General features: G+C 40.4%; 17 non-coding genes across 17 annotated transcripts; 6 read left to right on the forward strand and 11 right to left on the reverse strand.

Annotated features, from left to right (window-relative positions):
• Positions 1-175: 175 nt before the first annotated feature.
• On the reverse strand, positions 176-247 carry trnae-uuc (transfer RNA glutamic acid (anticodon UUC)). The gene has a single exon. It is a non-coding gene; the product is annotated as a tRNA-Glu (tRNA).
• A 1,403-nt stretch (positions 248-1,650) lies between these two features.
• On the reverse strand, positions 1,651-1,722 carry trnae-uuc (transfer RNA glutamic acid (anticodon UUC)). Its single transcript has one exon. It is a non-coding gene; the product is annotated as a tRNA-Glu (tRNA).
• Positions 1,723-3,403: 1,681 nt separating this feature from the next.
• trnah-gug (transfer RNA histidin (anticodon GUG)) lies at positions 3,404-3,475 on the forward strand. The gene has a single exon. It is a non-coding gene; the product is annotated as a tRNA-His (tRNA).
• Positions 3,476-6,353: 2,878 nt separating this feature from the next.
• On the forward strand, positions 6,354-6,425 carry trnah-gug (transfer RNA histidin (anticodon GUG)). The gene has a single exon. It is a non-coding gene; the product is annotated as a tRNA-His (tRNA).
• A 1,126-nt stretch (positions 6,426-7,551) lies between these two features.
• Positions 7,552-7,623, reverse strand: trnae-uuc (transfer RNA glutamic acid (anticodon UUC)). Its single transcript has one exon. It is a non-coding gene; the product is annotated as a tRNA-Glu (tRNA).
• A 1,403-nt stretch (positions 7,624-9,026) lies between these two features.
• On the reverse strand, positions 9,027-9,098 carry trnae-uuc (transfer RNA glutamic acid (anticodon UUC)). Its single transcript has one exon. It is a non-coding gene; the product is annotated as a tRNA-Glu (tRNA).
• Positions 9,099-12,254: 3,156 nt separating this feature from the next.
• On the forward strand, positions 12,255-12,326 carry trnah-gug (transfer RNA histidin (anticodon GUG)). Its single transcript has one exon. It is a non-coding gene; the product is annotated as a tRNA-His (tRNA).
• Positions 12,327-13,450: 1,124 nt separating this feature from the next.
• trnae-uuc (transfer RNA glutamic acid (anticodon UUC)) lies at positions 13,451-13,522 on the reverse strand. Its single transcript has one exon. It is a non-coding gene; the product is annotated as a tRNA-Glu (tRNA).
• Positions 13,523-14,924: 1,402 nt separating this feature from the next.
• trnae-uuc (transfer RNA glutamic acid (anticodon UUC)) lies at positions 14,925-14,996 on the reverse strand. Its single transcript has one exon. It is a non-coding gene; the product is annotated as a tRNA-Glu (tRNA).
• Positions 14,997-15,202: 206 nt separating this feature from the next.
• Positions 15,203-15,274, forward strand: trnah-gug (transfer RNA histidin (anticodon GUG)). The gene has a single exon. It is a non-coding gene; the product is annotated as a tRNA-His (tRNA).
• A 1,126-nt stretch (positions 15,275-16,400) lies between these two features.
• Positions 16,401-16,472, reverse strand: trnae-uuc (transfer RNA glutamic acid (anticodon UUC)). The gene has a single exon. It is a non-coding gene; the product is annotated as a tRNA-Glu (tRNA).
• Positions 16,473-20,823: 4,351 nt separating this feature from the next.
• Positions 20,824-20,895, reverse strand: trnae-uuc (transfer RNA glutamic acid (anticodon UUC)). Its single transcript has one exon. It is a non-coding gene; the product is annotated as a tRNA-Glu (tRNA).
• A 206-nt stretch (positions 20,896-21,101) lies between these two features.
• On the forward strand, positions 21,102-21,173 carry trnah-gug (transfer RNA histidin (anticodon GUG)). The gene has a single exon. It is a non-coding gene; the product is annotated as a tRNA-His (tRNA).
• Positions 21,174-22,298: 1,125 nt separating this feature from the next.
• Positions 22,299-22,370, reverse strand: trnae-uuc (transfer RNA glutamic acid (anticodon UUC)). Its single transcript has one exon. It is a non-coding gene; the product is annotated as a tRNA-Glu (tRNA).
• A 206-nt stretch (positions 22,371-22,576) lies between these two features.
• On the forward strand, positions 22,577-22,648 carry trnah-gug (transfer RNA histidin (anticodon GUG)). The gene has a single exon. It is a non-coding gene; the product is annotated as a tRNA-His (tRNA).
• Positions 22,649-23,773: 1,125 nt separating this feature from the next.
• On the reverse strand, positions 23,774-23,845 carry trnae-uuc (transfer RNA glutamic acid (anticodon UUC)). Its single transcript has one exon. It is a non-coding gene; the product is annotated as a tRNA-Glu (tRNA).
• A 1,403-nt stretch (positions 23,846-25,248) lies between these two features.
• On the reverse strand, positions 25,249-25,320 carry trnae-uuc (transfer RNA glutamic acid (anticodon UUC)). The gene has a single exon. It is a non-coding gene; the product is annotated as a tRNA-Glu (tRNA).
• Between the last annotated feature and the right edge of the window lie 23 nt (positions 25,321-25,343).

A 25,343-nucleotide genomic window follows, 5' to 3' on the forward strand; every position in this document is an offset into this window, starting at 1 on the left:
CTAATAATAACATTTCAAAGGTTATTTTGTGGAATCTGTGATGAAATTGTGTCCTTTGATTGTCCAGTAAGACAATCCACGTGAATTGGAATATAGAGTACAAGTCATAGTGGGTGGCTGATTCAGTCAAAATCATCCAAGAGAATCAACGTGTGTTACACTTAAAGACTGTGCTTTCCCATACCGGGAGTCGAACCCGGGCCACCTGGGTGAAAACCAGGAATCCTAACCGCTAGACCATATGCTATCTTGACAACGCTCAAACAGTGTCGGGAGCTGTTTTAAGCATCACGTCGGTCTTAGAAAACATAGGCCTACATCACACAACACTGCGCCACCCAAGCAATAACACCTTAACTAGTATACTTATAAAATGAGTAATAAAGTAAGTAATACTACATATTCTTGTTACACTGACAACTTAGGAAAAGCTGAATATCACCTCGGTAGCTCGCCGTGATCGTATAGTGGTTAGTACTTTGCGTTGTGGCCGCAACAACCACGGTTCGAATCCGGGTCACGGCAGGAGAAATCCTGACACGGCAGAGGGCTGTATTCTTCTCATCATTGCATGCAAGTGAAGTTCATATTTATATCAACACAGTCACAGATACATCAGAAAATATAGAAGACTAATCATAACTTTGGAAATGTAATATTTTGTGGATCATATCAATACATTAATAAGTTTCATCGCTTTTAAAGTATCTACATATTATTGATTGGTCCTAGAACCCAGTCGCAGGGGGGGAAACCCAACAATAAAACAAGAAGGCTCAAGGTTGGGTCATGTGACAGTATACACATTGATCAGTACATTATGGGTTTTCTATAGCGGACACTGAAAACTGTCCAATGAGAGCACTGGGTTTGCTAATCGGTGTCCCGCCAAGTAGTAGAATATAGCAGTATATGAAAAGTACCCGGGTGACATACTGCTTCCGTTTCGTAAACGAAGTATGGGAGTACTGGACACTTTTCAACCGCATAAAAGGCCACGAAACACTATGAAATTTCCATGAAATCCGATTGCATGTAATTCGAAAGCGTTCGATTTAGTTGGATTTCATGAAATGCGTGAAATCTATGGGCTCAAATTAGCGCCATAAGTATCGTATTCAAAATGTATAGAATTGTAAACAAAAAAAATGTATCGAAAGCAAAAAAAATCGAGAGCAAAACTTTTTCATGAAAACAGTTGGGTTTTTCTTCCTGATTGGGTCAGGGTGAACCGTCACTCAAACCTGCTGGACCAATGGAGACCCAGGATCCACGCCTCCCTGTAAATTCCGCCCTCACGACAAAACAGAAAAAACTCGTAATGAGAATAAATCAATCGAAAGCAAAGAAACTGGCGGCGAAAGCAAAGAATACTGCATCGCAAGCAAAGACAGGGACTGCAGGTGAGTTTTGCATAGGTTTGCTAATGACACTAAGTCTATGTCTGGCATTCACGTTGTTGGAAGGGAATAATACTAATAATAACATTTCAAAGGTTATTTTGTGGAATCTGTGATGAAATTGTGTCCTTTGATTGTCCAGTAAGAAAATCCACGTGAATTGGAATATAGAGTACAAGTCATAGTGGGTGACTGATTCAAACAAAATCGTCCATGAGAATGAACGTGTGTCACACTTAAAGACAGTGCTTTCCCATACCGGGAGTCGATGCCGGGCCACCTGGGTGAAAACCAGAAATCCTAACCGCTAGACCATATGGGATCTTGACAACACTCAAAGAGTGTCGGGAGCTGTTTTCAGCATCACGTCGGTCTTAGAAAACATAGGCCTACATCACACAACACTGCGCCACCCAAGCAATAACACCTTAACTAGTATACTTATAAAATGAGTAATAAAGTAAGTAATACTACATATTCTTGTTACACTGACAACTTAGGAAAAGCTGAATATCACCTCGGTAGCTCGCCGTGATCGTATAGTGGTTAGTACTTTGCGTTGTGGCCGCAACAACCCTGGTTCGAATCCGACTCACGGCAGGAGAAATCCTGACACGGCAGAGGGCTGTATTCTTCTCATCATTGCATGCAAGTGAAGTTCATATTTATATCAACACAGTCACAGATACATCAGAAAATATAGAAGACTAATCATAACTTTGGAAATGTAATATTTTGTGGATTATATCAATACATTAATAAGTTTCATCGCTTTTAAAGTATCTACATATTATTGATTGGTCGTAGAACCCAGTCGCAGGGGGGGAAACCCAACAATAAAACAAGAAGGCTCAGGGTTGGGTTATGTGACAGTATACACATTGATCAGTACATTATGGGTTTTGTATAGCGGACACTGAAAACTGTCCAATGAGAGCACTGGGTTTGCTAATCGGTGTCCCGCCAAGTAGTAGAATATAGCAGTATATGAAAAGTACCCGGGTGACATACTGCTTCCGTTTCGTAAACGAAGTATGGGAGTACTGGACACTTTTCAAACGCATAAAAGGCCACGAAACACTATGAAATTTCCATGAAATCCGATTGCATGTAATTCGAAAGCGTTCGATTTAGTTGGATTTCATGAAATGCGTGAAATCTATGGGCTCAAATTAGCGCCATAAGTATCGTATTCAAAATGTATAGAATTGTAAACAAAAAAAATGTATCGAAAGCAAAAAAAATCGAGAGCAAAACTTTTTCATGAAAACAGTTGGGTTATTCTTCCTGATTGGGTCAGGATGAACCGTCACTCAAACCTGCTGGACCAATGGAGACCCAGGATCCACGCCTCCCTGTAAATTCCGCCCACACGACAAAACAGACAAAACTCGTAATGAGAATAAATCAATCGAAAGCAAAGAAACTGGCGGCGAAAGCAAAGATCACAGCATCGAATGCAAAGAAAGGGACTGCAGGTGAGTTTTGCATAGGTATGCTAATGACACTAAGTCTCTGTCTGGCATTCACGTTGTTGGAAGGGAATAATACTAATAATAACATTTCAAAGGTTATTTTGTGGAATCTGTGATGAAATTGTGTCCTTTGATTGTCCAGTAAGACAATCCACGTGAATTGGAATATAGAGTACAAGTCATAGTGGGTGACTGATTCAAACGAAATCGTCCATGAGAATGAACGTGTGTTACACTTAAAGACAGTGCTTTCCCATACCGGTAGTAGAACCCGGGTCACCTGGGTGAAAATCAGGAATCCTAACCGCTAGACCATATGCAATCTTGACAACACTCAAACAGAGTCGGGAGCTGTTTTCAGCATCACGTCGGTCTTAGAAAACATAGGCCTACATCACACAACACTGCGCCACCCAAGCAATAACACCTTAACTAGTATACTTATAAAATGAGTAATAAAGTAAGTAATACTACATATTCTTGTTACACTGACAACTTAGGGAAAGCTGAATATCACCTCGGTAGCTCGCCGTGATCGTATAGTGGTTAGTACTTTGCGTTGTGGCCGCAACAACCCCGGTTCGAATCCGGGTCACGGCAGGAGAAATTCTGACACGGCAGAGGGCTGTATTCTTCTCATCATTGTATGCAAGTGAAGTTCATATTTATATCAACACAGTCACAGATACATCAGAAAATATAGAAGACTAATCATAACTTTGGAAATGTAATATTTTGTGGATTATATCAATACATTAATAAGTTTCATCGCTTTTAAAGTATCTACATATTATTGATTGGTCGTAGAACCCAGTCGCAGGGGGGGGAAACCCAACAATAAAACAAGAAGGCTCAGGGTTGGGTCATGTGACAGTATACACATTGATCAGTACATTATGGGTTTTCTATAGCGGACACTGAAAACTGTCCAATGAGAGCACTGGGTTTGCTAATCGGTGTCCCGCCAAGTAGTAGAATATAGCAGTATATGAAAAGTACCCGGGTGACATACTGCTTCCGTTTCGTAAACGAAGTATGGGAGTACTGGACACTTTTCAACCGCATAAAAGGCCACGAAACACTATGAAATTTCCATGAAATCCGATTGCATGTAATTCGAAAGCGTTCGATTTAGTTGGATTTCATGAAATGCGTGAAATCTATGGGCTCAAATTAGCGCCATAAGTATCGTATTCAAAATGTATAGAATTGTAAACAAAAAAAATGTATCGAAAGCAAAAAAAATCGAGAGCAAAACTTTTTCATGAAAACAGTTGGGTTTTTCTTCCTGATTGGGTCAGGGTGAACCGTCACTCAAACCTGCTGGACCAATGGAGACCCAGGATCCACGCCTCCCTGTAAATTCCGCCCTCACGACAAAACAGAAAAAACTCGTAATGAGAATAAATCAATCGAAAGCAAAGAAACTGGCGGCGAAAGCAAAGAATACAGCATCGCAAGCAAAGACAGGGACTGCAGGTGAGTTTTGCATAGGTTTGCTAATGACACTAAGTCTATGTCTGGCATTCACGTTGTTGGAAGGGAATAATACTAATAATAACATTTCAAAGGTTATTTTGTGGAATCTGTGATGAAATTGTGTCCTTTGATTGTCCAGTAAGAAAATCCACGTGAATTGGAATATAGAGTACAAGTCATAGTGGGTGACTGATTCAAACAAAATCGTCCATGAGAATGAACGTGTGTCACACTTAAAGACAGTGCTTTCCCATACCGGGAGTCGATGCCGGGCCACCTGGGCGAAAACCAGAAATCCTAACCGCTAGACCATATGGGATCTTGACAACACTCAAAGAGTGTCGGGAGCTGTTTTCAGCATCACGTCAGTCTTAGAAAACATAGGCCTACATCACACAACACTGTGCCACCCAAGCAATAACACCTTAACTAGTATACTTATAAAATGAGTAATAAAGTAAGTAATACTACTTATTCTTGTTACACTGACAACTTAGAAAAAGCTGAATATCACCTTGGTAGCTCGCTGTGATCGTATAGTGGTTAGTACTTTGTGTTGTGGCCGCAACAACCCCGATTCGAATCCGGGTCACGGCAGGAGAAATCCTGACACGGCAGAGGGCTGTATTCTTCTCATCATTGCATGCAAGTGAAGCTCATATTTATATCAACACGGTCACAGATAGATCAGAAAATATAGAATACTAATCATAACTTTGCAAATGTAATATTTTGTGGATTATATCAATATATTAATAAGTTTCATCGCTCTTAAAGTATCTACATATTATTGATTGGTCGTAGAACCCATTCGCAGGGGGGGAAACCCAACAATAAAACAAGAAGGCTCAGGGTTGGGTTATGTGACAGTATACACATTGATCAGTACATTATGGGTATTGTATAGCGGACACTGAAAACTGTCCAATGAGAGCACTGGGTTTGCTAATCGGTGTCCCGCCAAGTAGTAGAATATAGCAGTAAATGAAAAGTACCAGGGTGACATACAGCTTCCGTTTCGTAACGAAGTATGTGAGTACTAGACACTTTTCAACCGCATAAAAGGCCACGAAACACTTTGAAATTTCCATGAAATCCGATTGCATGCAATTCGAAAGCGTTCGATTTAGTTGGATTTCATGAAATGCGTGAAATCTATGGGCTCAAATTAGCGCCATAAGTATCGTATTCAAAATGTATAGAATTGTAAACAAAAAAAATGTATCGAAAGCAAAAAAAATCGAGAGCAAAACTTTTTCATGTAAACAGTTGGGTTATTCTTCCTGATTGGGTCAGGATGAACCGTCACTCAAACCTGCTGGACCAATGGAGACCCAGGATCCACGCCTCCCTGTAAATTCCGCCCTCACGACAAAACAGACAAAACTCGTAATGAGAATAAATCAATCGAAAACAAAGAAACTGGCGGCGAAAGCAAAGATCACAGCATCGAATGCAAAGAAAGGGACTGCAGGTGAGTTTTGCATAGGTATGCTAATGACACTAAGTCTCTGTCTGGCATTCACGTTGTTGGAAGGGAATAATACTAATAATAACATTTCAAAGGTTATTTTGTGGAATCTGTGATGAAATTGTGTCCTTTGATTGTCCAGTAAGACAATCCACGTGAATTGGAATATAGAGTACAAGTCATAGTGGGTGACTGATTCAAACGAAATCGTCCATGAGAATGAACGTGTGTTACACTTAAAGACAGTGCTTTCCCATACCGGTAGTAGAACCCGGGCCACCTGGGTGAAAATCAGGAATCCTAACCGCTAGACCATATGCAATCTTGACAACACTCAAACAGTGTCGGGAGCTGTTTTCAGCATCACGTCGGTCTTAGAAAACATAGGCCTACATCACACAACACTGCGCCACCCAAGCAATAACACCTTAACTAGTATACTTATAAAATGAGTAATAAAGTAAGTAATACTACATATTCTTGTTACACTGACAACTTAGGGAAAGCTGAATATCACCTCGGTAGCTCGCCGTGATCGTATAGTGGTTAGTACTTTGCGTTGTGGCCGCAACAACCCCGGTTCGAATCCGGGTCACGGCAGGAGAAATTCTGACACGGCAGAGGGCTGTATTCTTCTCATCATTGCATGCAAGTGAAGTTCATATTTATATCAACACAGTCACAGATACATCAGAAAATATAGAAGACTAATCATAACTTTGGAAATGTAATATTTTGTGGATTATATCAATACATTAATAAGTTTCATCGCTTTTAAAGTATCTACATATTATTGATTGGTCGTAGAACCCAGTCGCAGGGGGGGGAAACCCAACAATAAAACAAGAAGGCTCAGGGTTGGGTCATGTGACAGTATACAAATTGATCAGTACATTATGGGTTTTCTATAGCGGACACTGAAAACTGTCCAATGAGAGCACTGGGTTTGCTAATCGGTGTCCCGCCAAGTAGTAGAATATAGCAGTATATGAAAAGTACCCGGGTGACATACAGCTTCCGTTTCGTAAACGAAGTATGGGAGTACTGGACACTTTTCAACCGCATAAAAGGCCACGAAGCACTATGAAATTTCCATGAAATCCGATTGCATGTAATTCGAAAGCGTTCGATTTAGTTGGATTTCATGAAATGCGTGAAATCTATGGGCTCAAATTAGCGCCATAAGTATCGTATTCAAAGTGTATAGAATTGTAAACAAAAAAAATGTATCGAAAGCAAAAAAAATCGAGAGCAAAACTTTTTCATGAAAACAGTTGGGTTATTCTTCCTGATTGGGTCAGGATGAACCGTCACTCAAACCTGCTGGACCAATGGAGACCCAGGATCCACGCCTCCCTGTAAATTCCGCCCACACGACAAAACAGACAAAACTCGTAATGAGAATAAATCAATCGAAAGCAAAGAAACTGGCGGCGAAAGCAAAGATCACAGCATCGCAAGCAAAGACAGGGACTGCAGGTGAGTTTTACATAGGTTTGCTAATGACACTAAGTCTCTGTCTGGCATTCACGTTGTTGGAAGGGAATAATACTAATAATAACATTTCAAAGGTTATTTTGTGGAATCTGTGATGAAATTGTGTCCTTTGATTGTCCAGTAAGACAATCCACGTGAATTGGAATATAGAGTACAAGTCATAGTGGGTGACTGATTCAGTCAAAATCATCCAAGAGAATCAACGTGTGTTACACTTAAAGACTGTGCTTTCCCATACCAGGAGTCGAACCCGGTCCACCTGGGTGAAAACCAGGAATCCTAACCGCTAGACCATATGGGATCTTGACAACACTCAAACAGTGTCGGGAGCTGTTTTCAGCATCACGTCGGTCTTAGAAAACATAGGCCTACATCACACAACACTGCGCCACCCAAGCAATAACACCTTAACTAGTATACTTATAAAATGAGTAATAAAGTAAGTAATACTACATATTCTTGTTACACTGACAACTTAGGAAAAGCTGAATATCACCTCGGTAGCTCGCCGTGATCGTATAGTGGTTAGTACTTTGCGTTGTGGCCGCAACAACCCCGGTTCCAATCCGGGTCACGGCAGGAGAAATCCTGACACGGCAGAGGGCTGTATTCTTCTCATCATTGCATGCAAGTGAAGTTCATATTTATATCAACACAGTCACAGATACATCAGAAAATATAGAAGACTAATCATAACTTTGGAAATGTAATATTTTGTGGATTATATCAATACATTAATAAGTTTCATCGCTTTTAAAGTATCTACATATTATTGATTGGTCGTAGAACCCAGTCGCAGGGGGGGAAACCCAACAATAAAACAAGAAGGCTCAGGGTTGGGTCATGTGACAGTATACACATTGATCAGTACATTATGGGTTTTGTATAGCGGACACTGAAAACTGTCCAATGAGAGCACTGGGTTTGCGAATCGGTGTCCCGCCAAGTAGTAGAATATAGCAGTATATGAAAAGTACCCGGGTGACATACTGCTTCCGTTTCGTAAACGAAGTATGGGAGTACTGGACACTTTTCAACCGCATAAAAGGCCACGAAACACTATGAAATTTCCATGAAATCCGATTGCATGTAATTCGAAAGCGTTCGATTTAGTTGGATTTCATGAAATGCGTGAAATCTATGGGCTCAAATTAGCGCCATAAGTATCGTATTCAAAGTGTATAGAATTGTAAACAAAAAAAATGTATCGAAAGCAAAAAAAATCGAGAGCAAAACTTTTTCATGAAAACAGTTGGGTTATTCTTCCTGATTGGGTCAGGATGAACCGTCACTCAAACCTGCTGGACCAATGGAGACCCAGGATCCACGCCTCCCTGTAAATTCCGCCCACACGACAAAACAGACAAAACTCGTAATGAGAATAAATCAATCGAAAGCAAAGAAACTGGCGGCGAAAGCAAAGATCACAGCATCGCAAGCAAAGACAGGGACTGCAGGTGAGTTTTACATAGGTTTGCTAATGACACTAAGTCTCTGTCTGGCATTCACGTTGTTGGAAGGGAATAATACTAATAATAACATTTCAAAGGTTATTTTGTGGAATCTGTGATGAAATTGTGTCCTTTGATTGTCCAGTAAGACAATCCACGTGAATTGGAATATAGAGCACAAGTCATAGTGGGTGACTGATTCATTCAAAATCATCCAAGATAATCAACGTGTGTTACACTTAAAGACAGTGCTTTCCCATACCGGGAGTCGAACCCGGGCCACCTGGGTGAAAACCATGAATCCTAACCGCTAGACCATATGGGATCTTGACAACACTCAAACAGTGTCGGGAGCTATTTTCAGCATCACGTCGGTCTTAGAAAACATAGGCCTACATCACACAACACTGCGCCACCCAAGCAATAACACCTTAACTAGTATACTTATAAAATGAGTAATAAAGTAAGTAATACTACTTATTCTTGTTACACTGACAACTTATAAAAAGCTGAATATCACCTCGGTAGCTCGCCGTGATCGTATAGTGGTTAGTACTTTGCGTTGTGGCCGCAACAACCCCAGTTCGAATCCGCGTCACGACAGGAGAAATCCTGACACGGCAGAGGGCTGTATTCTTCTCATCATTGCATGCAAGTGAAGTTCATATTTATATCAACACAGTCACAGATACATCAGAAAATATAGAAGACTAATCATAACTTTGGAAATGTAATACTTTGTGGATTATATCAATACATTAATAAGTTTCATCGCTTTTAAAGTATCTACATATTATTGATTGGTCGTAGAACCCAGTCGCAAGGGGGGAAACCCAACAATAAAACAAGAAGGCTCAGGGTTGGGTCATGTGACAGTATACACATTGATCAGTACATTATGGGTTTTGTATAGCGGACACTGAAAACTGTCCAATGAGAGCACTGGGTTTGCTAATCGGTGTCCCGCCAAGTAGTAGAAAATAGCAGAATATGAAAAGTACCCGGGTGACATACAGCTTCCGTTTCGTAAACGAAGTATGGGAGTACTGGACACTTTTCAACCGCATAAAAGGCCACGAAACACTATGAAATTTCCATGAAATCCGATTGCATGTAATTCGAAAGCGTTCGATTTAGTTGGATTTCATGAAATGCGTGAAATCTATGGGCTCAAATTAGCGCCATAAGTATCGTATTCAAAATGTATAGAATTGTAAACAAAAAAAATGTATCGAAAGCAAACAAAATCGAGAACAAAACTTTTTCATGAAAACAGTTGGGTTATTCTTCTTGATTGGGTCAGGATGAACCGTCACTCAAACCTGCTGGACCAATGGAGACCCAGGATCCACGCCTTCCTGTAAATTCCGCCCTCACGACAAAACAGACAAAACTCGTAATGAGAATAAATCAATCGAAAGCAAAGAAACTGGCGGCGAAAGCAAAGATCACAGCATCGCAAGCAAAGACAGGGACTGCAGGTGAGTTTTGCATAGGTTTGCTAATGACACTAAGTCTCTGTCTGGCATTAACGTTGTTGGGAGGGAATAATACTAATAATAACATTTCAAAGGTTATTTTGTGGAATCTGTGATGAAATTGTGTCTTTTGATTGTCCAGTAAGACAATCCACTTGAATTGGAATATAGAGTACAAGTCATAGTGGGTGACTGATTCAAACAAAATCATCCAAGAAAATCAACGTGTGTTACACTTAAAGACAGTGCTTTCCCGTACCGGGAGTTGAACTCGGGCCACCTGGGTGAAAACAAGGAAACCTAACCGCTAGACCATATGGGATCTTAACAACACTCAAACAGTGTCGGGAGCTGTTTTCAGCATCACGTTGGTCTTAGAAAACATAGGCCTACATCACACAACACTGCGCCACCCAAGCAATAACACCTTAACTAGTATACTTATAAAATGAATAATAAAGTAAGTAATACTACATATTCTTGTTACACTGATAACTTAGGAAAAGTTGAATATCACCTCGGTAGCTTGCCGTGATCGTATAGTGGTTAGTACTTTGCGTTGTGGCCGCAACAACCCCGGTTCCAATCCGGGTCACGGCAGGAGAATTCCTGACACGGCAGAGGGCTGTATTCTTCTCATCATTGCATGCAAGTGAAGTTCATATTTATATCAACACAGTCACAGATACATCAGAAAATATAGAAGACTAATCATAACTTTGGAAATGTAATACTTTGTGGATTATATCAATACATTAATAAGTTTCATCGCTTTTAAAGTATCTACATATTATTGATTGGTCGTAGAACCCAGTCGCAAGGGGGGAAACCCAACAATAAAACAAGAAGGCTCAGGGTTGGGTCATGTGACAGTATACACATTGATCAGTACATTATGGGTTTTGTATAGCGGACACTGAAAACTGTCCAATGAGAGCACTGGGTTTGCTAATCGGTGTCCCGCCAAGTAGTAGAAAATAGCAGAATATGAAAAGTACCCGGGTGACATACAGCTTCCGTTTCGTAAACGAAGTATGGGAGTACTGGACACTTTTCAACCGCATAAAAGGCCACGAAACACTATGAAATTTCCATGAAATCCGATTGCATGTAATTCGAAAGCGTTCGATTTAGTTGGATTTCATGAAATGCGTGAAATCTATGGGCTCAAATTAGCGCCATAAGTATCGTATTCAAAATGTATAGAATTGTAAACAAAAAAAATGTATCGAAAGCAAACAAAATCGAGAACAAAACTTTTTCATGAAAACAGTTGGGTTATTCTTCCTGATTGGGTCAGGATGAACCGTCACTCAAACCTGCTGGACCAATGGAGACCCAGGATCCACGCCTTCCTGTAAATTCCGCCCTCACGACAAAACAGACAAAACTCGTAATGAGAATAAATCAATCGAAAGCAAAGAAACTGGCGGCGAAAGCAAAGATCACAGCATCGCAAGCAAAGACAGGGACTGCAGGTGAGTTTTGCATAGGTTTGCTAATGACACTAAGTCTCTGTCTGGCATTAACGTTGTTGGGAGGGAATAATACTAATAATAACATTTCAAAGGTTATTTTGTGGAATCTGTGATGAAATTGTGTCTTTTGATTGTCCAGTAAGACAATCCACTTGAATTGGAATATAGAGTACAAGTCATAGTGGGTGACTGATTCAAACAAAATCATCCAAGAAAATCAACGTGTGTTACACTTAAAGACAGTGCTTTCCCGTACCGGGAGTTGAACTCGGGCCACCTGGGTGAAAACAAGGAAACCTAACCGCTAGACCATATGGGATCTTAACAACACTCAAACAGTGTCGGGAGCTGTTTTCAGCATCACGTTGGTCTTAGAAAACATAGGCCTACATCACACAACACTGCGCCACCCAAGCAATAACACCTTAACTAGTATACTTATAAAATGAATAATAAAGTAAGTAATACTACATATTCTTGTTACACTGATAACTTAGGAAAAGTTGAATATCACCTCAGTAGCTTGCCGTGATCGTATAGTGGTTAGTACTTTGCGTTGTGGCCGCAACAACCCCGGTTCGAATCCGGGTCACGGCAGGAGAATTCCTGACAGGGCAGAGGGCTGTATTGTTCTCATCATTGCATTAAAGTGAAGTTCATATTTATATCAACACAGTCACAGATACATCAGAAAATATAGAAGACTAATCATAACTTTGGAAATGTAATATTTTGTGGATTATATCAATACATTAATAAGTTTCATCGCTTTTAAAGTATCTACATATTATTGATTGGTCGTAGAACCCAGTCGCAGGGGGGGAAACCCAACAATAAAACAAGAAGGCTCAGGGTTGGGTCATGTGACAGTATACACATTGATCAGTACATTATGGGTTTTGTATAGCGGACACTGAAAACTGTCCAATGAGAGCACTGGGTTTGCTAATCGGTGTCCCGCCAAGTAGTAGAATATAGCAGTAAATGAAAAGTACCAGGGTGACATACAGCTTCCGTTTCGTAACGAAGTATGTGAGTACTGGACACTTTTCAACCGCATAAAAGGCCACGAAACACTTTGAAATTTCCATGAAATCCGATTGCATGCAATTCGAAAGCGTTCGATTTAGTTGGATTTCATGAAATGCGTGAAATCTATGGGCTTAAATTAGCGCCATAAGTATCGTATTCAAAATGTATAGAATTGTAAACAAAAAAAATGTATCAAAAGCAAAACAAAACGAGAGCAAAACTTTTTCATGAAAACAGTAGGGTTTTTCTTCCTGATTGGGTCAGGGTGAACCGTCACTCAAACCTGCTGGACCAATGGAGACCCAGGATCCACGCCTCCCTGTAAATTCCGCCCTCACGACAAAACAGACAAAACTCGTAATGAGAATAAATCAATCGAAAGCAAAGAAACTGGCGGCGAAAGCAATGATCACAGCATGGCAAGCAAAGACAGGGACTGCAGGTGAGTTTTGCTTAGGTTTGCTAATGACACTAAGTCTCTGTCTGGCATTAACGTTGTTGGAAGGGAATAATACTAATAATAACATTTCAAAGGTTATTTTGTGGAATCTGTGATGAAATTGTGTCCTTTGATTGTCCAGTAAGAAAATCCACGTGAATTGGAATATAGAGTACAAGTCATAGTGGGTGACTGATTCAATCAAAATCATCCAAGAGAATCAACGTGTGTTACACTTGAAGACTGTGCTTTCCCATACCAGGAGTTGAACCCGGTCCACCTGGGTGAAAACCAGGAATCCTAACCGCTAGACCATATGGGATCTTGACAACACTCAAACAGTGTCGGGAGCTGTTTTCAGCATCACGTCGGTCTTAGAAAACATAGGCCTACATCACACAACACTGCGCCACCCAAGCAATAACACCTTAACTAGTATACTTATAAAATGAGTAATAAAGTAAGTAATACTACATATTCTTGTTACACTGACAACTTAGGAAAAGCTGAATATCACCTCGGTAGCTCGCCGTGATCGTATAGTGGTTAGTACTTTGCGTTGTGGCCGCAACAACCCTGGTTCCAATCCGGGTCACGGCAAGAGAAATCCTGACACGGCAGAGGGCTGTATTCTTCTCATCATTGCATGCAAGTGAAGTTCATATTTATATCAACACAGTCACAGATACATCAGAAAATATAGAAGACTAATCATAACTTTGGAAATGTAATATTTTGTGGATTATATCAATACATTAATAAGTTTCATCGCTTTTAAAGTATCTACATATTATTGATTGGTCGTAGAACCCAGTCGCAGGGGGGGAAACCCAACAATAAAACAAGAAGGCTCAGGGTTGGGTCATGTGACAGTATACACATTGATCAGTACATTATGGGTTTTGTATAGCGGACACTGAAAACTGTCCAATGAGAGCACTGGGTTTGCTAATCGGTGTCCCGCCAAGTAGTAGAATATAGCAGTAAATGAAAAGTACCAGGGTGACATACAGCTTCCGTTTCGTAACGAAGTATGTGAGTACTGGACACTTTTCAACCGCATAAAAGGCCACGAAACACTTTGAAATTTCCATGAAATCCGATTGCATGCAATTCGAAAGCGTTCGATTTAGTTGGATTTCATGAAATGCGTGAAATCTATGGGCTTAAATTAGCGCCATAAGTATCGTATTCAAAATGTATAGAATTGTAAACAAAAAAAATGTATCAAAAGCAAAACAAAACGAGAGCAAAACTTTTTCATGAAAACAGTAGGGTTTTTCTTCCTGATTGGGTCAGGGTGAACCGTCACTCAAACCTGCTGGACCAATGGAGACCCAGGATCCACGCCTCCCTGTAAATTCCGCCCTCACGACAAAACAGACAAAACTCGTAATGAGAATAAATCAATCGAAAGCAAAGAAACTGGCGGCGAAAGCAATGATCACAGCATGGCAAGCAAAGACAGGGACTGCAGGTGAGTTTTGCATAGGTTTGCTAATGACACTAAGTCTCTGTCTGGCATTATCGTTGTTGGAAGGGAATAATACTAATAATAACATTTCAAAGGTTATTTTGTGGAATCTGTGATGAAATTGTGTCCTTTGATTGTCCAGTAAGACAATCCACGTGAATTGGAATATAGAGTACAAGTCATAGTGGGTGACTGATTCAAACGAAATCATCCATGAGAATGAACGTGTGTTACACTTAAAGACAGTGCTTTCCCATACCGGGAGTCGAACCCAGGCCACCTGGGTGAAAACCAGGAATCCTAACCGCTAGACCATATGGGATCTTGACAACAATCAAACAGTGTCGGGAGCTGTTTTCAGCATCACGTCGGTCTTAGAAAACATAGGCCTACATCACACAACACTGCGCCACCCAAGCAATAACACCTTAAGTATTATACTTATAAAATGAGTAATAAAGTAAGTAATACTACATATTCTTGTTATACTGATAACTTAGGAAAAGCTGAATATCACCTCGGTAGCTTGCCATGATCGTATAGTGGTTAGTACTTTGCGTTGTGGCCGCAACAACCCCGGTTCGAATCCGGGTCATGGCAGAAGAAATCCTGACACGGCAGAGGGCTGTATTCTTCTCATCATTGCATGCAAGTGAAGTTCATGTTTATATCAACACAGTCACAGATACATCAGAAAATATGGAAGACTAATCATAACTTTGCAAATGTAGTATTTTGTGGATTATATCAATACATTAATAAGTTTCATCGCTTTTAAAGTATCTACATATTATTGATTGGTCGTAGAACCCAGTCGCAGGGGGGGAAACCCAACAATAAAACAAGAAGGCTCAGGGTTGGGTCATGTGACAGTATACACATTGATCAGTACATTATGGGTTTTGTATAGCGGACACTGAAAACTGTCCAATGAGAGCACTGGGTTTGCTAATCGGTGTCCCGCCAAGTAGTAGAATATAGCAGTATATGAAAAGTACCCGGGTGACATACAGCTTCCGTTTCGTAAATGAAGTATGGGAGTACTGAACACTTTTCAACCGCATAAAAGGCCACGAAACACTATGAAATTTCCATGAAATCCGATTGCATGCAATTCGAAAGCGTTCGATTTAGTTGGATTTCATGAAATGTGTGAAATCTATGGGCTCAAATTAGCGCCATAAGTATCGTATTCAAAATGTATAGAATTGTAAACAAAAAAAAATGTATCGAAAGCAAAAAAAATCGAGAGCAAAACTTTTTCATGAAAACAGTTGGGTTATTCTTCCTGATTGGGTCAGGATGAACCGTCACTCAAACCTGCTGGACCAATGGAGACCCAGGATCCACACCTCCCTGTAAATTCCGCCCTCACGACAAAACACACAAAACTCGTAATGAGAATAAATCAATCGAAAGCAAAGAAACTGGCGGCGAAAGCAAAGATCACAGCATCGCAAGCAAAGACAGGGACTGCAGGTGAGTTTTGCATAGGTTTGCTAATGACACTAAGTCTCAGTCTGGCATTCACGTTGTTGGAAGGGAATAATACTAATAATAACATTTCAAAGGTTATTTTGTGGAATCTGTGATTAAATTGTGTCCTTTGATTGTCCAGTAAGACAATCCACGTGAATTGGAATATAGAGTACAAGTCATAGTGGGTGACTGATTCAATCAAAATCATCCAAGAGAGTCAACGCGTGTTACACTTAAAGACAGTGCTTTCCCATACCGGGAGTCGAACCCGGGCCACCTGGGTGAAAACCAGGAATCCTAACCGCTAGACCATATGGGATCTTGACAACACTCAAACAGTGTCGGGAGCTGATTTCAGCATCACGTCGGTCTTAGAAAACATAGGCCTACATCACACAACACTGCGCCACCCAAGCAATAACACCTTAACTAGTATACTTATAAAATGAGTAATAAAGTAAGTAATACTACATATTCTTGTTACACTGACTACTTAGGAAAAGCTGAATATCTCCTCGGTAGCTCACCGTGATCGTATAGTGGTTAGTACTTTGCGTTGTGGCCGCAACAACCCCGGTTCGAATCCGGGTCATGGCAGAAGAAATCCTGACACGGCAGAGGGCTGTATTCTTCTCATCATTGCATGCAAGTGAAGTTCATGTTTATATCAACACAGTCACAGATACATCAGAAAATATGGAAGACTAATCATAACTTTGCAAATGTAATATTTTGTGGATTATATCAATACATTAATAAGTTTCATCGCTTTTAAAGTATCTACATATTATTGATTGGTCGTAGAACCCAGTCGCAGGGGGGGAAACCCAACAATAAAACAAGAAGGCTCAGGGTTGGGTCATGAGACAGTATACACATTGATCAGTACATTATGGGTTTTGTATAGCGGACACTGAAAACTGTCCAATGAGAGCACTGGGTTTGCTAATCGGTGTCCCGCCAAGTAGTAGAATATAGCAGTATATGAAAAGTACCCGGGTGACATACAGCTTCCGTTTCGTAAACGAAGTATGGGAGTACTGGACACTTTTCAACCGCATAAAATGCAACGAAACACTATGAAATTTCCATGAAATCCGATTGCATGTAATTCGAAAGCGTTCGATTTAGTTGGATTTCATGAAATGCGTGAAATCTATGGGCTCAAATTAGCGCCATAAGTATCGTATTCAAAATGTATAGAATTGTAAACAAAAAAAATGTATCGAAAGCAAAAAAAATCGAGAGCAAAACTTTTTCATGAAAACAGTTGGGTTATTCTTCCTGATTGGGTCAGGATGAACCGTCACTCAAACCTGCTGGACCAATGGAGACCCAGGATCCACGCCTCCCTGTAAATTCTGCCCTCACGACAAAACAGACAAAACTCGTAATGAGAATAAATCAATCGAAAGCAAAGAAACTGGCGGCGATAGCAAATATCACACCATCGCAAGCAAAGACAGGGACTGCAGGTGAATTTTACATAGGTTTGCTAATGACACTAAGTCTCTGTCTGGCATTCACGTTGTTGGAAGGGAATAATACTAATAATAACATTTCAAAGGTTATTTTGTGGAATCTGAGATGAAATTGTGTCCTTTGATTGTCCAGTAAGACAATCCACGTGAATTGGAATATAGAGTACAAGTCATAGTGGGTGACTGATTCAAACAAAATCATCCAAGAAAATCAACGTGTGTTACACTTAAAGACAGTGCTTTCCCGTACCGGGAGTTGAACTTGGGCCACCTGGGTGAAAACAAGGAAACCTAACCGCTAGACCATATGGGATCTTGACAACACTTAAACAGTGTCGGGAGCTGTTTTCAGCATCACGTTGGTCTTAGAAAACATATGCCTACATCACACAACACTGCGCCACCCAAGCAATAACACCTTAACTAGTATACTTATAAAATGAATAATAAAGTAAGTAATACTACATATTCTTGTTACACTGATAACTTAGTAAAAGTTCAATATCACCTCGGTAGCTTGCCGTGATCGTATAGTGGTTAGTACTTTGCGTTGTGGCTGCAACAACCCCGGTTCGAATCCGAGTCACGGCAGGAGAATTCCTGACAGGGCAGAGGGCTGTATTCTTCTCATCATTGCATGCAAGTGAAGTTCATATTTATATCAACACGGTCACAGATACATCAGAAAATATAGAAGACTAATCATAACTTTGCAAATGTTTTATTTTGTGGATTATATCAATACATTAATAAGTTTCATCGCTTTTAAAGTATCTACATATTATTGATTGGTCGTAGAACCCAGTCGCAGGGGGGGAAACCCAACAATAAAACAAGAAGGCTCAGGGTTGGGTTATGTGACAGTATACACATTGATCAGTACATTATGGGTATTGTATAGCGGACACTGAAAACTGTCCATTGAGAGCACTGGGTTTGCTAATCGGTGTCCATCCAAGTAGTAGAATATAGCAGTAAATGAAAAGTACCAGGGTGACATACAGCTTCCGTTTCGTAACGAAGTATGTGAGTACTGGACACTTTTCAACCGCATAAAAGGCCACGAAACACTTTGAAATTTCCATGAAATCCGATTGCATGCAATTCGAAAGCGTTCGATTTAGTTGGATTTCATGAAATGCGTGAAATCTATGGGCTCAAATTAGCGCCATAAGTATCGTATTCAAAATGTATAGAATTGTAAACAAAAAAAATGTATCGAAAGCAAAAAAAATCGAGAGCAAAACTTTTTCATGAAAACAGTTGGGTTATTCTTCCTGATTGGGTCAGGATGAACCGACACTCAAACCTGCTGGACCAATGGAGACCCAGGATCCACGCCTCCCTGTAAATTCCGCCCTCACGACAAAACAGACAAAACTCGTAATGAGAATAAATCAATCGAAAACAAAGAAACTGGCGGCGAAAGCAAAGATCACAGCATCGAATGCAAAGAAAGGGACTGCAGGTGAGTTTTGCATAGGTATGCTAATGACACTAAGTCTCTGTCTGGCATTCACGTTGTTGGAAGGGAATAATACTAATAATAACATTTCAAAGGTTATTTTGTGGAATCTGTGATGAAATTGTGTCCTTTGATTGTCCAGTAAGACAATCCACGTGAATTGGAATATAGAGTACAAGTCATAGTGGGTGACTGATTCAAACAAAATCATCCAAGAAAATCAACGTGTGTTACACTTAAAGACAGTGCTTTCCCGTACCAGGAGTTGAACTCAGGCCACCTGGGTGAAAACAAGGAAACCCAACCGCTAGACCATATGTGATCTTGACAACACTCAAACAGTGTCGGGAGCTGTTTTCAGCATCACGTTGGTCTTAGAAAACATAGGCCTACATCACACAACACTGCGCCACCCAAGCAATAACACCTTAACTAGTATACTTATAAAATGAATAATAAAGTAAGTAATACTACATATTCTTGTTACACTGACAACTTAGGAAAAGCTGAATATAACCTCGGTAGCTTGCCGTGATCTTATAGTGGTTAGTACTTTGCGTTGTGGCCGCAACAACCCTGGTTCGAATCCGGGTCACGGCAGGAGAAATCCTGACACGGCAGAGGGCTGTATTCTTCTCATCATTGCATGCAAGTGAAGTTCATATTTATATCAACACAGTCACAGATACATCAGAAAATATAGAAGACTAATCATAACTTTGCAAATGTAATACTTTGTGGATTATATCAATACATTAATAAGTTTCATCGCTTTTAAAGTATCTACATATTATTGATTGGTCGTAGAACCCAGTCGCAGGGGGGAAACCCAACAATAAAACAAGAAGGCTCAGGGTTGGGTCATGTGACAGTATACACATTGATCAGTACATTATGGGTCTTGTATAGCGGACACTGAAAACTGTCCAATGAGAGCACTGGGTTTGCTAATTGGTGTCCCGCCAAGTAGTAGAATATAGCAGTATATGAAAAGTACCCGGGTGACATACTGCTTCCGTTTCGTAAACGAAGTATGGCAGTACTGGACACTTTTCAACCGCATAAAAGGCCACGAAACACTATGAAATTTCCATGAAATCCGATTGCATGTAATTTGAAAGCGTTTGATTTAGTTGGATTTCATGAAATGCGTGAAATCTATGGGCTCAAATTAGCGCCATAAGTATCGTATTCAAAATGCATAGAATTGTAAACAAAAAAAATGTATCGAAAGCAAAAAAAATTGAGAGCAAAACTTTTTCATGAAAACAGTTGGGTTATTCTTCCTGATTGGGTCAGGATGAACCGTCACTCAAACCTGCTGGACCAATGGAGACCCAGGATCCACGCCTCCCTGTAAATTCCGCCCACACGACAAAACAGACAAAACTCGTAATGAGAATAAATCAATCGAAAGCAAAGAAACTGGCGGCGAAAGCAAAGATCACAGCATCGCCAGCAAAGACAGGGACTGCAGGTGAGTTTTACATAGGTTTGCTAATGACACTAAGTCTCTGTCTGGCATTCACGTTGTTGGAAGGGAATAATACTAATAATAACATTTCAAAGGTTATTTTGTGGAATCTGTGATGAAATTGTGTCCTTTGATTGTCCAGTAAGACAATCCACGTGAATTGGAATATAGAGTACAAGTCATAGTGGGTGACTGATTCAGTCAAAATCATCCAAGAGAATCAACGCGTGTTACACTTAAAGACTGTGCTTTCCCATACCAGGAGTCGAACCCGGGGCACCTGGGTGAAAACCAGGAATCCTAACCGCTAGACCATATGGGATCTTGACAACACTCAAACAGTGTCGGGAGCTGTTTTCAGCATCACGTCGGTCTTAGAAAACATAGGCCTACATCACACAACACTGCGCCACCCAAGCAATAACACCTTAACTAGTATACTTATAAAATGAGTAATAAAGTAAGTAATACTACATATTCTTGTTACACTGACAACTTAGGAAAAGCTCAATATCACCTCGGTAGCTCGCCGTGATCGTATAGTGGTTAGTATTTTGCGTTGTGGCCGCAACAACCCCGGTTCGAATCCGGGTCACGGCAGGAGAAATCCTGACACGGCAGAGGGCTGTATTCTTCTCATCATTGCATGCAAGTGAAGTTCATATTTATATCAACACAGTCACAGATACATCAGAAAATATAGAAGACTAATCATAACTTTGGAAATGTAATATTTTGTGGATTATATCAATACATTAATAAGTTTCATCGCTTTTAAAGTATCTACATATTATTGATTGGTCGTAGAACCCAGTCGCAGGGGGGGAAACCCAACAATAAAACAAGAAGGCTCAGGGTTGGGTCATGTGACAGTATACACATTGATCAGTACATTATGGGTTTTGTATAGCGGACACTGAAAACTGTCCAATGAGAGCACTGGGTTTGCTAATCGGTGTCCCGCCAAGTAGTAGAATATAGCAGTATATGAAAAGTACCCGGGTGACATACTGCTTCCGTTTCGTAAACGAAGTATGGGAGTACTGGACACTTTTCAACCGCATAAAAGGCCACGAAACACTATGAAATTTCCATGAAATCCGATTGCATGTAATTCGAAAGCGTTCGATTTAGTTGGATTTCATGAAATGCGTGAAATCTATGGGCTCAAATTAGCGCCATAAGTATCGTATTCAAAATGTATAGAATTGTAAACAAAAAAAATGTATCGAAAGCAAAAAAAATCGAGAGCAAAACTTTTTCATGAAAACAGTTGGGTTATTCTTCCTGATTGGGTCAGGATGAACCGTCACTCAAACCTGCTGGACCAATGGAGACCCAGGATCCACGCCTCCCTGTAAATTCCGCCCACACGACAAAACAGACAAAACTCGTAATGAGAATAAATCAATCGAAAGCAAAGAAACTGGCGGCGAAAGCAAAGATCACAGCATCGCCAGCAAAGACAGGGACTGCAGGTGAGTTTTACATAGGTTTGCTAATGACACTAAGTCTCTGTCTGGCATTCACGTTGTTGGAAGGGAATAATACTAATAATAACATTTCAAAGGTTATTTTGTGGAATCTGTGATGAAATTGTGTCCTTTGATTGTCCAGTAAGACAATCCACGTGAATTGGAATATAGAGTACAAGTCATAGTGGGTGACTGATTCAGTCAAAATCATCCAAGAGAATCAACGCGTGTTACACTTAAAGACTGTGCTTTCCCATACCAGGAGTCGAACCCGGGGCACCTGGGTGAAAACCAGGAATCCTAACCGCTAGACCATATGGGATCTTGACAACACTCAAACAGTGTCGGGAGCTGTTTTCAGCATCACGTCGGTCTTAGAAAACATAGGCCTACATCACACAACACTGCGCCACCCAAGCAATAACACCTTAACTAGTATACTTATAAAATGAGTAATAAAGTAAGTAATACTACATATTCTTGTTACACTGACAACTTAGGAAAAGCTGAATATCACCTCGGTAGCTCGCCGTGATCGTATAGTGGTTAGTACTTTGCGTTGTGGCCGCAACAACCCCGGTTCGAATCCGGGTCACGGCAGGAGAAATCCTGACACGGCAGAGGGCTGTATTCTTCTCATCATTGCATGCAAGTGAAGTTCATATTTATATCAACACAGTCACAGATACATCAGAAAATATAGAAGACTAATCATAACTTTGGAAATGTAATATTTTGTGGATTATATCAATACATTAATAAGTTTCATCGCTTTTAAAGTATCTACATATTATTGATTGGTCGTAGAACCCAGTCGCAGGGGGGGAAACCCAACAATAAAACAAGAAGGCTCAGGGTTGGGTCATGTGACAGTATACACATTGATCAGTACATTATGGGTTTTGTATAGCGGACACTGAAAACTGTCCATTGAGAGCACTGGGTTTGCTAATCGGTGTCCCGCCAAGTAGTAGAATATAGCAGTATATGAAAAGTACCCGGGTGACAAACAGCTTCCGTTTCGTAAACGAAGTATGGGAGTACTGGACACTTTTCAACCGCATAAAAGGCCACGAAACACTATGAAATTTCCATGAAATCCGATTGCATGTAATTCGAAAGCGTTCGATTTAGTTGGATTTCATGAAATGCGTGAAATCTATGGGCTCAAATTAGCGCCATAAGTATCGTATTCAAAATGTATAGAATTGTAAACAAAAAAAATGTATCGAAAGCAAAAAAAATCGAGAGCAAAACTTTTTCATGAAAACAGTTGGGTTATTCTTCCTGATTGGGTCAGGATGAACCGTCACTCAAACCTGCTGGACCAATGGAGACCCAGGATCCACGCCTCCCTGTAAATTCCGCCCACACGACAAAACAGACAAAACTCGTAATGAGAATAAATCAATCGAAAGCAAAGAAACTGGCGGCGAAAGCAAAGATCACAGCATCGCAAGCAAAGACAGGGACTGCAGGTGAGTTTTACATAGGTTTGCTAATGACACTAAGTCTCTGTCTGGCATTCACGTTGTTGGAAGGGAATAATACTAATAATAACATTTCAAAGGTTATTTTGTGGAATCTGTGATGAAATTGTGTCCTTTGATTGTCCAGTAAGACAATCCACGTGAATTGGAATATAGAGTACAAGTCATAGTGGGTGACTGATTCAGTCAAAATCATCCAAGAGAATCAACGTGTGTTACACTTAAAGACTGTGCTTTCCCATACCGGGAATCGAACCCGGGCCACCTGGGTGAAAACCAGGAATCCTAACCGCTAGACCATATGCTATCTTGACAACACTCAAACAGTGTCGGGAGCTGTTTTAAGCATCACGTCGGTCTTAGAAAACATAGGCCTACATCACACAACACTGCGCCACCCAAGCAATAACACCTTAACTAGTATACTTATAAAATGAGTAATAAAGTAAGTAATACTACATATTCTTGTTACACTGACAACTTAGGAAAAGCTGAATATCACCTCGGTAGCTCGACGTGATCGTATAGTGGTTAGTACTTTGCGTTGTGGCCGCAACAACCCCAGTTCGAATCCGGGTCACGGCAGGAGAAATCCTGACACGGCAGAGGGCTGTATTCTTCTCATCATTGCATGCAAGTGAAGTTCATATTTATATCAACACAGTCACATATACATCAGAAAATATAGAAGACTAATCATAACTTTGGAAATGTAATATTTTGTGGATTATATCAATACATTAATAAGTTTCATCGCTTTTAAAGTATCTACATATTATTGATTGGTCGTAGAACCCAGTCGCAGGGGGGGAAACCCAACAATAAAACAAGAAGGCTCAGGGTTGGGTCATGTGACAGTATACACATTGATCAGTACATTATGGGTTTTGTATAGCGGACACTGAAAACTGTCCAATGAGAGCACTGGGTTTGCTAATCGGTGTCCCGCCAAGTAGTAGAATATAGCAGTATATGAAAAGTACCCGGGTGACATACTGCTTCCGTTTCGTAAACGAAGTATGGGAGTACTGGACACTTTTCAACCGCATAAAAGGCCACGAAACACTATGAAATTTCCATGAAATCCGATTGCATGTAATTCGAAAGCGTTCGATTTAGTTGGATTTCATGAAATGCGTGAAATCTATGGGCTCAAATTAGCGCCATAAGTATCGTATTCAAAATGTATAGAATTGTAAACAAAAAAAATGTATCGAAAGCAAAAAAAATCGAGAGCAAAACTTTTTCATGAAAACAGTTGGGTTATTCTTCCTGATTGGGTCAGGATGAACCGTCACTCAAACCTGCTGGACCAATGGAGACCCAGGATCCACGCCTCCCTGTAAATTCCGCCCACACGACAAAACAGACAAAACTCGTAATGAGAATAAATCAATCGAAAGCAAAGAAACTGGCGGCGAAAGCAAAGATCACAGCATCGCAAGCAAAGACAGGGACTGCAGGTGAGTTTTACATAGGTTTGCTAATGACACTAAGTCTCTGTCTGGCATTCACGTTGTTGGAAGGGAATAATACTAATAATAACATTTCAAAGGTTATTTTGTGGAATCTGTGATGAAATTGTGTCCTTTGATTGTCCAGTAAGACAATCCACGTGATTTGGAATATAGAGTACAAGTCATAGTGGGTGACTGATTCAGTCAAAATCATCCAAGAGAATCAACGTGTGTTACACTTAAAGACTGTGCTTTCCCATACCGGGAGTCGAACCCGGGCCACCTGGGTGAAAACCAGGAATCCTAACCGCTAGACCATATGGGATCTTGACAACACTCAAACAGTGT

Source organism: Amia ocellicauda, chromosome 7 (assembly GCF_036373705.1).
Source record: "Amia ocellicauda isolate fAmiCal2 chromosome 7, fAmiCal2.hap1, whole genome shotgun sequence".
Taxonomy (NCBI): domain Eukaryota; kingdom Metazoa; phylum Chordata; class Actinopteri; order Amiiformes; family Amiidae; genus Amia; species Amia ocellicauda.